This window comes from Hyperolius riggenbachi, chromosome 1 (assembly GCF_040937935.1).
Source record: "Hyperolius riggenbachi isolate aHypRig1 chromosome 1, aHypRig1.pri, whole genome shotgun sequence".
NCBI classification, from domain to species: domain Eukaryota; kingdom Metazoa; phylum Chordata; class Amphibia; order Anura; family Hyperoliidae; genus Hyperolius; species Hyperolius riggenbachi.
In genome coordinates, this window is record NC_090646.1 from 173,582,650 (window position 1) to 173,597,492 (window position 14,843).

Below are 14,843 nucleotides of genomic sequence, written 5' to 3' on the forward strand. Positions count from 1 at the left end.
TTGATGTGATGATTTTGATGACACAGTTCTGATGTTTTGCTTGTGTTTTTTGCACGCCATGTTTTTTTATTGCATTATGTCACAGGACTCATGTCCTTAATTTGCCATCAATAAACCATAGTGCCAGATACTCTATATCTCCCCCGGATATTTTGCAGATACTTTGCCTTTTCATCTTGAGCACATGGTTTGCTGGGTGTTGATGTTTGTTTGCCTGCATGCCACAGTGTTGCCCGAGTGCCTGCCAGCTCTCCCTTCAACATTGTAGATTATAACTGAGAGGTTTTAATCATGCTAATCACACAGACCTGTGTCCCTTAAGGTCCGTACACACGCCGGACTTTAGGCAACGACGGGTCCGTCGTTGCCTCCCGCTGGGTGGGCGTGCCAGCGACAGTCCGGCGTGTGGATCGCTCAGAAACAGCCGTATCAGTCTGACGACAGAGCGTACACACGCCGGACTGTCGCTGGCACGCCCACCCAGCGGGAGGCAACGACGGACCCGTCGTTGCCTAAAGTCCGGCGTGTGTACGGACCTTTATGCTGGGAATACACGGTTCGTTTTTGAGGCAGATAGATAATTTCCAACATGTCCGATCTCTCGTTTGATCGTTGTGCCGCTCGATTCCTGATAGAAGTGAATGGAAAGAAGATAAGAAAAACAAGCGGAAGATAAGAGAATTGACTGCAGAATCGAGTGGCAAAAACAATCGAGCAGAGAATTGAACGGCAGAAACAAACCAGGTATGCCCAGATTTCACACACAGGAAGCAACCAACAAGTAGAACATAACTGAATCCTTAATAACAGACACCTAGGCCTCGATTTAATATTGTCTTTGAGATAACTTTTTCCAGTTTGTTAAATTACCAAATTCAAAGTTTATCGATTTCTAGTTGTATTCATCAAGGTTTTTTCGCATTCGGTGTGAATTCGATAAAATATCGTTAACAATTCGGTAACCATTGGGTAACATGTCGATATTTCCATTTTACAGCGGTAATTTAACACACGGCCATAAGATTCCCATGGAATTGTGGGTAAAAGGCAGTCCTTTGAACACTACGTAGCAACATTCTGAATAGGGCTTAACACCTGGACCAGGATTCTGGAAGTGGCTTGGGACAATTCCACCATTTCGCCAGCTGCGGCTTGATAGGAGCCTTTTCTAAAAAAAAAAAATATAGTGCAGCTAGCAAATTAGTTAACCCTGGTACTGCCTGTGTTCTCTTACAAGATGATTCAAGAGAAATGCAGATGTCCTGTTATAGCAAATAAATCTATTCTCTTGCAAATTGACATGGTTCTAGACCTTATTCTTGCCCTTCTGCGCCTTTGAATCACTCTCAGCTGATACATAACCACTTCAAATGGCTCCATCTTCTCTGTCAGCAATGATCTGACAGGAATAACGACAGAGCAGTGAAGGAGATAACTAAGCCTAAATTTAACGCTAAACCACACCCACTTTAGTTTTCATGAATTGCACTTTCTTCCGTTTTATCGAATCATTACCGAATGCATACCGTATTATTACCGAATAATTAGCGAATGCTCGCTAACAGCTGTAGATAACTTTGATGAATCCTGAAATCAACTTATCAAATTCGGTATTTTACCGAGCTGTCGGTAACCGATTCAATAAGTCTTGATAAATTGAGGCCCTAGTGGCTAAACTGCAATACAGCGTATTGCTACAGCAGTAGTGTCTGAATTACAGACCAGAAACAAGCATGCAGCTAATCGAGTCAGACATGGGTAAAAAAAATCTGATCTACATACTTGTTCCGGGTCTATGGCTAAATATATTAAAGGAATGGGATTACTAGGACAGCTAGGCAATTTTCCATTTTTAAAGGAACAATATTCCACTCACTTCAAATTCCCTTCTTGCATGATTCTTTAACATTCTGGTATCGGGGATAAAATTTATAATGCACCTGTACATGATCAGCTGTCATATATGGCATTCCTTCCATCCTTAGTGAGGAATTCTTCTGGCTTCCTGTAGTATCTCTGGAAAAGCAAGTAAATGAAAGGAATCCAACAAGAAGGAAAGTCGGAGCACCAGCTCATGCAATTAGGGATTTAATGAAAGTCACATAGGCATACAGGCATTCTAGTAATAGGTAATAGGGAGAAGAGATACCGGCCTTACAGCTGTTTCACGGCAACTGCCGCTTCTTCAGAGACCAAGAGTATTGATACTCTTGGTCTCTCTGAAGAAGTGGCAGTTGCCGTGAAACGGCTGTAAGGCCGGTATTTCTCTCCCTATTACCTATTACTGGAATGCCTGTATGCCTATGTGACTTTCATTAAATCCCTAATTGCATGAGCTGGTGCTCAAACTTTCCTTCTTGTTGGATAATGTATCAATGTTGATGTGAGCACAACTACTAGCAGGGGGAGTCCATAGTGTTCGTCTGCAGCAAGCGCCTGGTGCCTACCTACCTCTACTCTGTCCCATTCAGTAAATGAAAGGAAGTCATTCCCTTTCCTTCTCCCCCACCAGCACATGGATGTCTTAGGGCCCATTTCCACTTGTGCGGTGCGGAATCGTCTCGGAAACCGCGTTAGCGAAATCGCATGCAGATGCAAATTCGTTAGCGCTTGTAAGCAAATTTTACCAGGATTTCGCATACAATTTCGCATATGTTTGTATGTATACAAATTTAACCATTTCAGAGCTTGTGTGCTTTTACATTGGTTTTAAGTGAAATCGTATGCGAATCCGCATGAAAATTGGCATACCGGAACTGCATGCAAATTTCCTATTAACTACATTGTATGCGAATCGCCGAGCGAGTTCTGCTGGCTCTGCTGTGCAGATTGTTCCTGTACACAAAACCGCAAAGAAATCCTGACAAGTGGAAACAGCCCCAACCACTTGTATTGCCTATGCGAATTCGCATGCGGGAAATGCATGCGAATTCATGATAGTGGAAACGGGTCCTTATAGAGTGAGAAGCTGAGCATTTGCTACAGTTTCAGCATCACTTCCCAAACAGATATAGATCAGGAAAATCATCTTTGTCTTACATTCAGATTACTTTACTAAAGATAAACTGCATTTGGCTATGATCTTAAAGTGGACCTGAACTCAGAACTTCCTCTCTGCTCTAAAAGATAAGCAACAGCATAATAACCTTATATTACAGCTTACAAAACTCCTGCAATAAATCTGCAGTGTGTCTACTTCCTGCTTTCATGGAAGCAGACAAATGCTTAACACCAAGTGTGTACATATTATCTGTGTCTGCCAAGGACTACTAAACTTCCGTGCTGACACAGCTGAGGGATCAAATTACACTTGGGATTACTTGAAGATGAGGGGGAATTAGGCTCTTCTTTCTAAAAACACACAGAATGCATTTCTCTGTTTTCCTTGTGTCCTGTGCAAGAGATCATGACCACTTTAAAAGCTTTAAAAGCTTGAAGTGGAAATACATCACATAAGTATAAACTGGAAAATGCTGCTTTTCTGAAGCAGGTATGGAAAGAAAAGCAAAGAAACCTCTTACATTTTGGTAGGTTCCTGCTCTCTGCTTTGTTCATATCCTTGCCTCCTCATTCTAAGCAGATGAGAAATTTAATTTAGAGGCCAGCCGTGTGAAACACTTAGGAAGAAAAGAACATAGCCTAAAGTTTCAAGAAATTAATATAGTGCCTGTACCAACATTTCTTATCATCACGCACTCATGACTCACCCTATGGTACTCACAACAGAGACGAACTGTGTTCCAGTTTATGGCAAGTAAATTATTTAATCGCTATTCACTAATGGTGTAATAAATTGAAAGCAACCACCATTAGAGATTTACTTCCTACTTTATGCGCTGTCATCTGATTTGTATGCTTCATTCATTCCTGCAAGACTGAAGGAACATAAAAATTAGTCCGGCCAATCAATCTTATCACCATAGTACAGCAGACACTGCAAGACACACTTGAACTGTTCAATCTCCCTGTGACAGGTACTCATGAGACAGAGTGGTTTGTATTTGTACTGCTGTTGAAAGACCTTTTGCATTTGACAGGGTTAAACTAGGTCAGTTTAGTTTGGTCAGATGTTAAGGTAAATGAAAAGTAAATAGCATATTATATTTAAAGCTTTGAGTGAAGACTGCTTTTTACGTACACCATTTTAAGGTGAACCTGTCATGTCCCTTAAGGTTTGTAAACTGACATTGCCATTTTAATGCATGTACCATTCATATTCTAAAGCTTTAACCGATTGCCGCCCGCGTCACGCCAGTAGGCGTGGCCGCGGCGGCAGCCCCAGGACCAGCTAACGCCAATTGGCGGAAAGTCCTGGGGCAGCAGTTTACGGGAGATCGCGCGCACGGTGCGCGCGCATCTCCCGCTTGGTGGGCGGAGCTGAGCTCCGCCTTCAGTCTCTGAGCGGCGATCGCCGCTCGGGAGACTGTTACACGGCGTGTATTTACATGTGCAGTGCTGCGATCAGCAGCAGCGCTGCACTGGAGACAGCCGTGTGACACGGCTGTCCCCATGGGGGACAAGAGAGCAATTGGCTCTCATAGGCAGAAGCCTATGACAGCCGATCGCCGTGATTGGCCGGCTGGGGGGAGGGAGGGGATTTAGAAAAAAAAAAAAGAAAATGGCAAAAAATATTTTAAAAAAAAACAAACAAATATTTATATAAAAAAAAAAATAAACACAGGGGGGGCGATCAGACCTCACCAACAGAGAGCTCTGTTGGTGGGGAGAAAAGGGGGGGGGGTCACTTGTGTGCAGAGGTATACGGCCCTGCAGCTTGGCCTTAATGCTGCAGTGGCCAATTATGGTAAAATTAGGCTGGTCACTAGGGGGGTTTACCACCATGGTCCTCAAGAGGTTAAAGAGGAACTGTAATCAAGGATTGAACTTCATCCCAATCGGTAGTTGATATCGTCTTTCCCACAAGAAATCTTTACCTTTTCTCAAACTGTATGGCTGATATTGTGGTAAAACCCCTCCCCCAGTGTGATGTCAGCACCTAGGTACTGACATCACGCTGTGGGAGCCTTTTTGCAGTGTGGGAAATAACAGGTGTTTCCAACTGCCAAAAAAGCAGCATCTCCTTCCACAGACATAACCTGCCAGCAGTAAAGATGTCGCCATGTGATAAATGTCAGAATGTAAATCAAGGAGAGAAAAGATTTTACCATGGGAAAACACTAACTAAATCATTTATAAATAATTATTGTCAAAACTAAGCACTTTTTTCCATTATGTTATTTTCACTGCAGATCCCTTTTATGTGTATTTACTTGTGAAACTAAAACTTTAGGCCCACACTGAATAGACTCAAAGTTCCCATCACAGCTTACACACATACACGCGTCATTATAGGCTTTCTTCTAGTTGCTGAATAGGAACATAACCCTTTGCATACAATGAAATATAATTAATTAAAGATTGGTAGCTCTTCATAACTAGTTGTTAGCTTTATTGTACCAGCAACACACCTTGATCATAAAAACATTAAAAGCATGCAAGTGTCCCCACATCCAAAGTGTGCTATATCCTAGGTATCCATTTAGGACCTAGCACCCTAGGTAACTATGCAATAGAAGTCTGTTACCACAAATATTATCAGTCCATCAATGAATCCAGAGTACCTGTATGACCCAGAGTACCTGTAGCTCACCAGACCAGGAATTGGTGCATTCAGTGCCATCCAGTGTGGTGATGCAGGTGCCGAAGGGATTACCTCCTGCTGTATCAAATACTGTCCATAGAGGGGCCATTCTCTCGTGATGTTTCCCTAATTCTTCGGGTTGACAACATTGGGCGTGGCTTGATTCAGTGCAGGGCAGACACTCCCCAAACACACGCCATCTGGTTCAGTGTACATATACCCATGGATAGTATACTTGAACTTGTTGCAGTCTATTTATTATAATAAAGTTTAAAATTATGAAAAAAAAAGTAGCGAGAAAAACCATATATAAACAAATTTGTATAAATAATCTTCTTATCTAAAAGTAAGAGTAAAAGTAGGAGCAACTTATGCACTCAACAGTGGAGTACTCATAAATAAAATAGCCACTGGTGCCTTATATGATGCTACTCACAACACACTAGGTCTTCCATAAAGGCATTCATGATGTAGAAATGTTGAAAAACCCTGGAAGAGAGTCTATTGGCCATATGCAATTCACGTTTTCACGTTTTCTTCTAAGAGATCATTTTTCATCTTCTGTTCAAAATTATTTTTCAGAATTGTACAGTTGAAAATATATCAAAAGTAGGTGAAAAAATACTGTCAACATTATTCTGAGTATTTTCTTGCTTGCTGGTGGCTTAAAGGGAACCAGAGATGAAAGAACCTTAAAAATAGAAAAAGATTTTATACATACCTGGGGCTTCCTTCAGCCCCATCCGCATGGATCGTTCCCACGCCGCCATCCTCCGCTGCCTCTATCCGTCGGTACCGGGTTCCGTCACTTTCACCGGATGCGGCCAGTTTTCCGCATCCACAGGGACTCCTTCCGTCTCTTTACACATGCGCCTGCGCAATACGGAGGGAGCGCACTGCGCTTGCGTCGTCTAGCCCTGACTGGCCGAAATGACGGGACCCGGTACAGGCAGATAGAGGCAGCTCAGAAAGGCGGCGTAGGAGCAATTCTGGCTGATGGGACTGGAGGAAGCCCCAGGTATGTATAAATCTATTTATTCATTCGTCTCTGGTTCTCTTTAACCACTTTCCGACCGCCTAACGCACAGAGGCGGCCGGGAAGTGGACCCCGCAAGGACCAGCTCATGCCCAAAGGCGGCGGTCCTTGTAGGGGCATGGGCGGAGCGATCGCGTCATCCGTGACGCGATCCTCCGCCGGCACCTGTCACCGCTCACCCGCCGCAACATCCCGCCGGCCACACGGAAGCGCCGGCGGGATGTTAACCCCGCGATCGCCGCATACAAAGTGTATAATACACTTTGTAATGTTTACAAAGTGTATTATACAGGCTGCCTCCTGCCCTGGTGGTCCCAGTGTCCGAGGGACCACCAGGGCAGGCTGCAGCCACCCTAGTCTGCACCCAAGCACACTGATTTCTCCCCCCCTGCCCCAGATCGCCCACAGCACCCCTCAGACCCCCCCCTGCCCACCCCCCAGACCCCTGTTTGCACCCAATCACCCCCCTAATCACCCATCAATCACTCCCTGTCACTATCTGTCAACGCTATTTTTTTTATCTCCCCCCCCCTGCCCACTGCCCCCTCCTGATCACCCCCCACCCCTCAGATTCTCCCAAGACCCCCCCCCCCCAGACCCCCCACCCCCTGTGTACTGTATGCATCTATCCCCCCTGATCACCTGTCAATCACCTGTCAATCACCCATCAATCACCCCCTCTCACTGCCACCCATCAATCAGCCTCTAACCTGCCCCTTGTGGGCAATCTGATCACCCACCCACACCGATAGATCGCCCGCAGATCCGACATCAGATCACCACCCAAGCGCAGTGTTTACATCTATTCTCTACTCTAAACACCCACTAATTACCCATCAATCACCCATCAATCACCCCCTATCACCACCTGTCACTGTTACCCATCAGATCAGACCCTAATCTGCCCCTTGCGGGCACCCAATCACCCGCCTACACGCTCAGATTGCCCTCAGACCCCCCCTGATCAATTCGCATGGGCATTATTTACATCTGTCCTTCCCTGTAATAACCCACTGATCACCTGTCAATCACCTATCAATCACCCATCAATCACCCCCTGTCACTGCCACCCATCAATCACCCCCTGTCACTGCCACCTATCAATCAGCCCCTAACCTGCCCCTTGCGGGCAATCTGATCACCCACCCACACCAATAGATCGCCCACAGATCCGACATCAGATCACCACCCAAGCGCAGTGTTTACATCTATTCTCTCCTCTAAACACCCACTAATTACCCATCAATCACCCATCAATCACCCCCTATCACCACCTGTCACTGTTACCCATCAGATCAGACCCTAATCTGCCCCTTGCGGGCACCCAATCACCCGCCTACACTCTCAGATTACCCTCAGACCCCCCCTTATCAATTCGCCAGTGCAATATTTACATCTGTGCTTCCCTGTAATAACCCACTGATCACCTGTCAATCACCTGTCAATCACCCATCAATCACCCCCTGTCACTGCCACCCATCAATCACCCCCTGTTACTGCCACCCATCAATCAGCCGCTAACCTGCCCTTTGCGGGCAATCTGATCACCCACCCACACCAATAGATCGCCCGCAGATCCGACATCAGATCACCACCCAAGCGCAGCGTTTACATCTATTGTCTCCTCTAAACACCCACTAATTACCCATCAATCACCCCCTATCACCACCTGTCACTATTACCCATCAGATCAGACCCTAATCTGCCCCTTGCCGGCACCCAATCACCCGCCTACACGCTCAGATTGCCCTCAGACCCCCCTTTATCAATTCGCCAGGGTATTATTTACATCTGTCCTTCCCTGTAATAAACCACTGATCACCCATCAATCACCCCCTGTCACTGCCACCCATCAATCACCCCCTGTCACTGCCACTCATCAATCAGCCCCTAACCTGCCCCTTGTGGGCAATCTGATCACCCACCCACACCAATAGTTCGCCCGCAGATCCGACGTCAGATCACCTCCCAAGTGCAGTGTTTATATCTGTTCTCTACCCTAAACACCCACTAATTACCCATCAATCACCCCCTGTCACTGCTACCTATCAGATTAGACCCCTATCTGCCCCTAGGGCACTCAATCACCCGCACAAACCCTCAGAATGCCCTCATGCCCCAGCCCTGATCACCTCGCCAGTGCATTGCTTGCATCTATTCCCTCCTCTAATCACACCTTGAGACACCCATCAATCACCTCCTGTCACCCCCTAGCACACCTACCCATCAGATCAGGCCCTAATTTGCCCCGTGTGGGCTCCTGATCACTTGGCCAAACCCTCAGATCCCCCTCAGACCCCCTTCCGATCACCTCCCCAGTGCATTGATTGCATCTATTTTCCCCTCTAACCACCCCCTGAGACCCCATCAATCACCTCCTGTCACCCCCTAGCACTCCTATCCATCAGATCAGGCCCAATACAACCTGTCATCTAAAAGGCCATCCTGCTTATGTCCGGTTCCACAAAATTCGCCCCCTCATAGACCACCTGTCATCAAAATTTTCAGATGCTTATACCCCTGAACAGTCATTTTGGGACATTTGGTTTCCAGACTACTCACGGTTTTGGGCCCGTAAAATGCCAGGGCGGTATAGGAACCCCACAAACTGACCCCATTTTAGAAAAAAAGACACCCCAATGTATTCTGTTAGGTGTATGACGAGTTCATAGAAGATTTTATTTTTTGTCAAAAGTTAGCGGAAATTGATTTTTGTTTTTTTTTCACAAAGTGTCATTTTTCACTAACTTGTGACAAAAAATAAAATCTTCTATGAACTCGCCATACACCTAACGGAATACCTTGGAGTGTCTTCTTTCTAAAATGGGGTCACTTGTGGGGTTCCTATACTGCCCTGCCATTTTAGGGGCCCTAAACCGTGAGGAGTAGTCTAGAAAACAAATGCCTCAAAATGACCTGTGATTAGGACGTTGGGCCCCTTAGCGCACCTAGGCTGCAAAAAAGTGTCACACATGTGGTATCGCTGTACTCAGGAGAAGTAGTATAATGTGTTTTGGGGTGTATTTTTACACATACCCATGCTGGGTGGGAGAAATATCTCTGTAAATGGACAATTGTGTGTAAAAAAATCAAACAATTGTCATTTACAGAGATATTTCTCCCACCCAGCATGGGTATGTGTAAAAATACACCCCAAAACACATTATACTACTTCTCCTGAGTATGGCGGTACCACATATGTGGCACTTTTTTGCACCCTAAGTACTCTAAGGGGCCCAAAGTCCAATGAGTACCTTTAGGATTTCACAGGTCATTTTGCGACATTTTTGGTTTCAAGACTACTCCTCACGGTTTAGGGCCCCTAAAATGCCAGGGCAGTATAGGAACCCCACAAATGACCCCATTCTAGAAAGAAGACACCCAAAGGTATTCCGTTAGGAGTATGGTGAGTTCATAGAAGATTTTATTTTTTGTCACAAGTTAGCGGAAAATGACACTTTGTGAAAAAAAACAATTAAAATCAATTTCCGCTAACTTGTGACAAAAAAATAAAAACTTCTATGAACTCACCATACTCCTAACGGAATACCTTGGGGTGTCTTCTTTCTAAAATGGGGTCATTAGTGGGGTTCCTATACTGCCCTGGCATTTTAGGGGCCCTAAACCGTGAGGAGTAGTCTTGAAACAAAAATGACCTGTGAAATCCTAAAGGTACTCATTGGACTTTGGGCCCCTTAGCGCAGTTAGGGTGCAAAAAAGTGCCACACATGTGGTATCGCCGTACTTGGGAGAAGTAGTATAATGTGTTTTGGGGTGTATTTTTACACATACCCATGCTGGGTGGGAGAAATACCTCTGTAAATGACAATCTTTTGATTTTTTTACACACAATTGTCCATTTACAGAGTTATTTCTCCCACCCAGCATGGGTATGTGTAAAAATACACCCCAAAACACATTGTACTACTTCTCCCGAGTACGGCGATACCACATGTGTGGCACTTTTTTGCACCCTAACTGCGCTAAGGGGCCCAAAGTCCAATGAGTACCTTTAGGATTTCACAGGTCATTTTGAGAAATTTTGTTTCAAGACTACTCCTCACGGTTTAGGGCCCCTAAAATGCCAGGACAGTATAGGAACCCCACAAATGACTCCATTTTAGAAAGAAGACACCCCAAGGTATTCTGTTAGTAGTACGGTGAGTTCATAGAAGATTTTATTTTTTGTCACAAGTTAGCGGAAATTGATTTTTATTGGTTTTTTTCACAAAGTGTCATTTTCCGCTAACTTGTGACAAAAAATAAAATCTTCTATGAACTCACCGTACTACTAACGGAATACCTTGGGGTGTCTTCTTTCTAAAATGGGGTCATTTGTGGGGTGCCTATACTATCCTGGCATTTTAGGGGCCCTAAACCGTGAGGAGTAGTCTTGAAACGAAATTTCTCAAAATGACCTGTGAAATCCTAAAGGTACTCATTGGACATTGGGCCCCTTAGCGCAGTTAGGGTGCAAAAAAGTGCCACACATGTGGTATCGCCGTACTCGGGAGAAGTAGTATAATGTGTTTTGGGGTGTATTTTTACACATACCCATGCTGGGTGGGAGAAATAACTCTGTAAATGGACAATTGTGTGTAAAAAAATCAAAAGATTGTCATTTACAGAGTTATTTCTCCCACCCAGCATGGGTATGTGTAAAAATACACCCCAAAAGGGGCCCAATGTACAATGAGCACCTTTAGGCTTTACAGGGGTGCTTACAAATTAGCACCCCCCAAAATGCGAGGACAGTAAACACACCCCACAAATGACCCCATTTTGGAAAGTAGACACTTCAAGGTATTCAGAGAGGGGCATGGTGAGTCCGTGGCAGATTTCATTTTTTGTTGTCGCAAGTTAGAAGAAATGGAAACTTTTTTTTTTTTTTTTTAACAAAGTGTCATTTTCCGCTTACTTGTGACAAAAATTAATAGCTTCTATGAACTCACTATGCCTCTCAGTGAATACTTTGGGATGTCTTCTTTCCAAAATGGGGTCATTTGGGGGGTATTTATACTATCCTGGAATTCTAGCCCCTCATGAAACATGTCAGGTGGTCAGAAAAGTCATAGATGCTTGAAAATGGGAAAATTCACTTTTTGCACCATAGTTTGTAAACGCTATAACTTTTACCCAAACCAATAAATATACACTGAATGGGTTTTTTTTTATCAAAAACATGTTTGTCCACATTTTTCGCGCTGCATGTATACAGAAATTTTACTTTATTTGAAAGATGTCAGCACAGAAAGTTAAAAAAATCATTTTTTTGCCAAAATTCATGTCTTTTTTGATGAATATAATAAAAAGTAAAAATTGCAGGAGCAATCAAATAGCACCAAAAGAAAGCTTTATTAGTGACAAGAAAAGGAGCCAAAATTCATTTAGGTGGTAGGTTGTATGAGCGAGCAATAAACCGTGAAAGCTGCAGTGGTCTGAATGGAAAAAAAGTGGCCGGTCCTTAAAGAGAAACTCCAACCAAGAATTGAACTTTATCCCAATCAGTAGCTGATACCCCCTTTTACATGAGAAATAGAATGATTTTCACAAACAGACCATCAGGGGGCGCTGTGTGACTAATTTTGTGCTGAAACCCCTCCTACAAGAGGCTCTGAATACCGCGGTACTCCTGGCAAACTGCCACAATGTAACAATGTTCACAGACAGGAAATGGCTGTTTACAGCTGTCTAACAGCTAGAAACAGCTAAATAACCTGCCCACAGTAACAATGTCACCATGTAATAAATGTCAGAATGTGAATCTGGGAGAGGAAAGATTTTACAATGAGCAAACACTGACTAAATCATTTATACATAATTATTGTAAAAATGAAGCACTTTTTTTATTAAATTATTTTCACTGGAGTTCCTCTTTAAGGGGGGTAAAGCCCTAGGTCCTCAAGTGGTTAAAATGTATGTTATTTCTAAGGTGTGAAAATCACCTTGGAGAAAAAGTGAATTGCATTTGTGTCTAGGGGCTTGATTCACTAAAGCGTGTTAAAGCTTTTCACGCGCAAACCATTGAGCATGAGTGTTGCGCGTGAAAAGTTTAGCGATCACGTGATAATTTTTATTGCACGTACGGCGTTGCACTTCACGCGATAAGTATGCTTTTCACGTGATAAAAGCATGGTCGGGTGTGTGTGCGGCATGGAACACGGTAGTACACTACAACATTTTATTGAGTGTATGCTCACAACTGTAGATTGCGCTGTATGTAGAACATTGGAATGGAGCTTAAAGCACACCAAAGCACCACCAGATTTTAAAGGCAAAAAACAACTGATAAATGTTAAGGAGCAATCATTATTATAAACACATGCATCATTGCATTTAGTGCGCGCAATAGTTTGAGAAATCTCCCCTTCCTTCAGTCCACAATCAAAATGCTGTCACCATTATTAGCAGTGAAGCTATTCTTATTGGTTGATAAGTAATTCTGTTAATCTTTGATTATTTTGAGGCTTCCCAAAAACATACAGGAAAGGATTAGCGTATAAAAAAAATGACACTCCAGATATTGTGTGATACGTCAAGCAGACAAGAAATCAGTGACCTAAGGATCCCTATAATGTCCAATACTGCTGTTCTATTCTAATTGTCCCCTCTTTTGCTGTATGATATCAGAAAGCTTAGGCCAATATGAGTTGATATAAAATATGGAATGTTTCCTATGAATTAGTATATACCTAATGTGCTGCTAGACCTGACTGAAGGTCTCATCATCTGGTGAGTAACTCACAAAGGGTGAGGTGGAGGTTTCCCTATCTGACAGTATATGGATCCATGGGGAAGCAGAATTACATGAACTGATTTAAGTGCATGCTCTTAGGAACTGTTATTGTGATTGAGGACCCCTTGTGTTGCTGTATGGGATCGGATTGAACTTTTGGTGACAGCTATGAGCGCCATCCTCTCTGATATATATTGAATTTTAATACATAGAGGAGGCGAACAAGCTTGGCTCACATTCATATCATTCAATACGCTGGTGTTAAGTAGTTGTGAGCGCCATCCTCTGTTGGTTTATTCTCTATTGGTTGTTTAGTATTGGAGTTAAGTAGACACTTGCACTGCATTTTAATGTTTGCATTGTTTGAATGTCCCAGCTTCCACCTATCCTTTAATATCAGTATCTCAAGTGTCTAATTGTACTATTATGAAAGCATCAATAATAAATAAGGAGCGCTTGCTATATACCGTATTTGGCGCCGTATAAGACGCACTTTTTCTCCCCAAAAAGTGGGGAGAAAAAGTCCCTGTGTCTTATACGGCAAAGGCAGGGAATCCCCGACGTACGAACGCCCGCCAATACGAACCGCCCACCCGCCGCCATCGGGGATTCCCTGCCTTTGTCCCCGCTGTGCCTGGCTTCCCCCCTGATGCGTCTCTTCCCTCCCCCTTGTGTCTCTGTGCCCCCCCCCCCCCCCCCCCCCCCGTGCGAGCCGTGGCAACAGCTTACCTCCTCCATCTTGCCCGCGCCGATTGAAGACATCCGGCTTCTCCGTGCGGCTTCCTCTAGTGCCGGGCTTCTAATGACGTGTCATCAATGACGCGTCATTAGAAGCCCGACACTAGAGGAAGCCGCACGGAGAAGCCGGATGTCTTCATTCGCCGCGGGCAAGATGGAGGAGGTAAGCTGCTGCTGCCGCTGTTTTCACTGGGGGGGGGGGGGGGGGGCACAGAGACACAAGGGGAGGGAGGAGATGCGCAGGCAGGGACACGAGCCAGGCACAGCAGGGACACAGGGGCTGCCAAATAGACACAGTGGGCTGCCAAACAGACACAGGGGGCTGCCAAACAGACACAGGGGGCTGCCAAACAGACACAGGGGGCTGCCAAATAGACACAGGGGGCTGACAGGAGGACACAGGGGGCTAACAGGAGGACACGGGGGGCTAACAGGAGGACACAGGGGGCTAACAGGAGGACACAGGGGGCTAACAGAAGGACACGGGGCAGACAAGAAGACACAGGGGGCTGACAGGAGGACACAGGGGGCTGACAAGAAGACACAGGGGGCTGACAGGAGGACACAGGGGGCTGACAGAAGGACACAGGGGGCTGACAGGAGGACACAGGGGGCTGACAGGAGGACACAGGGGGCTGACAGGAGGACACAGGGGGCTAACAGGAGGACACGGGGCAGACAAGAGGACACAG

At 44.9% G+C, this 14,843-nt stretch overlaps 1 long non-coding RNA gene across 1 annotated transcript in view; it reads left to right on the forward strand.

Moving 5' to 3' along the window:
- Window positions 1-14,843, forward strand: part of LOC137546724 (uncharacterized) — a 260,615-nt gene that overhangs the window by 21,697 nt on the left and 224,075 nt on the right. Inside the window, exon 5 of the long non-coding RNA XR_011026330.1 lies at window positions 636-744. This is a non-coding gene — a long non-coding RNA (uncharacterized lncRNA). The remainder of the gene's footprint in view (window positions 1-635; window positions 745-14,843) is intronic.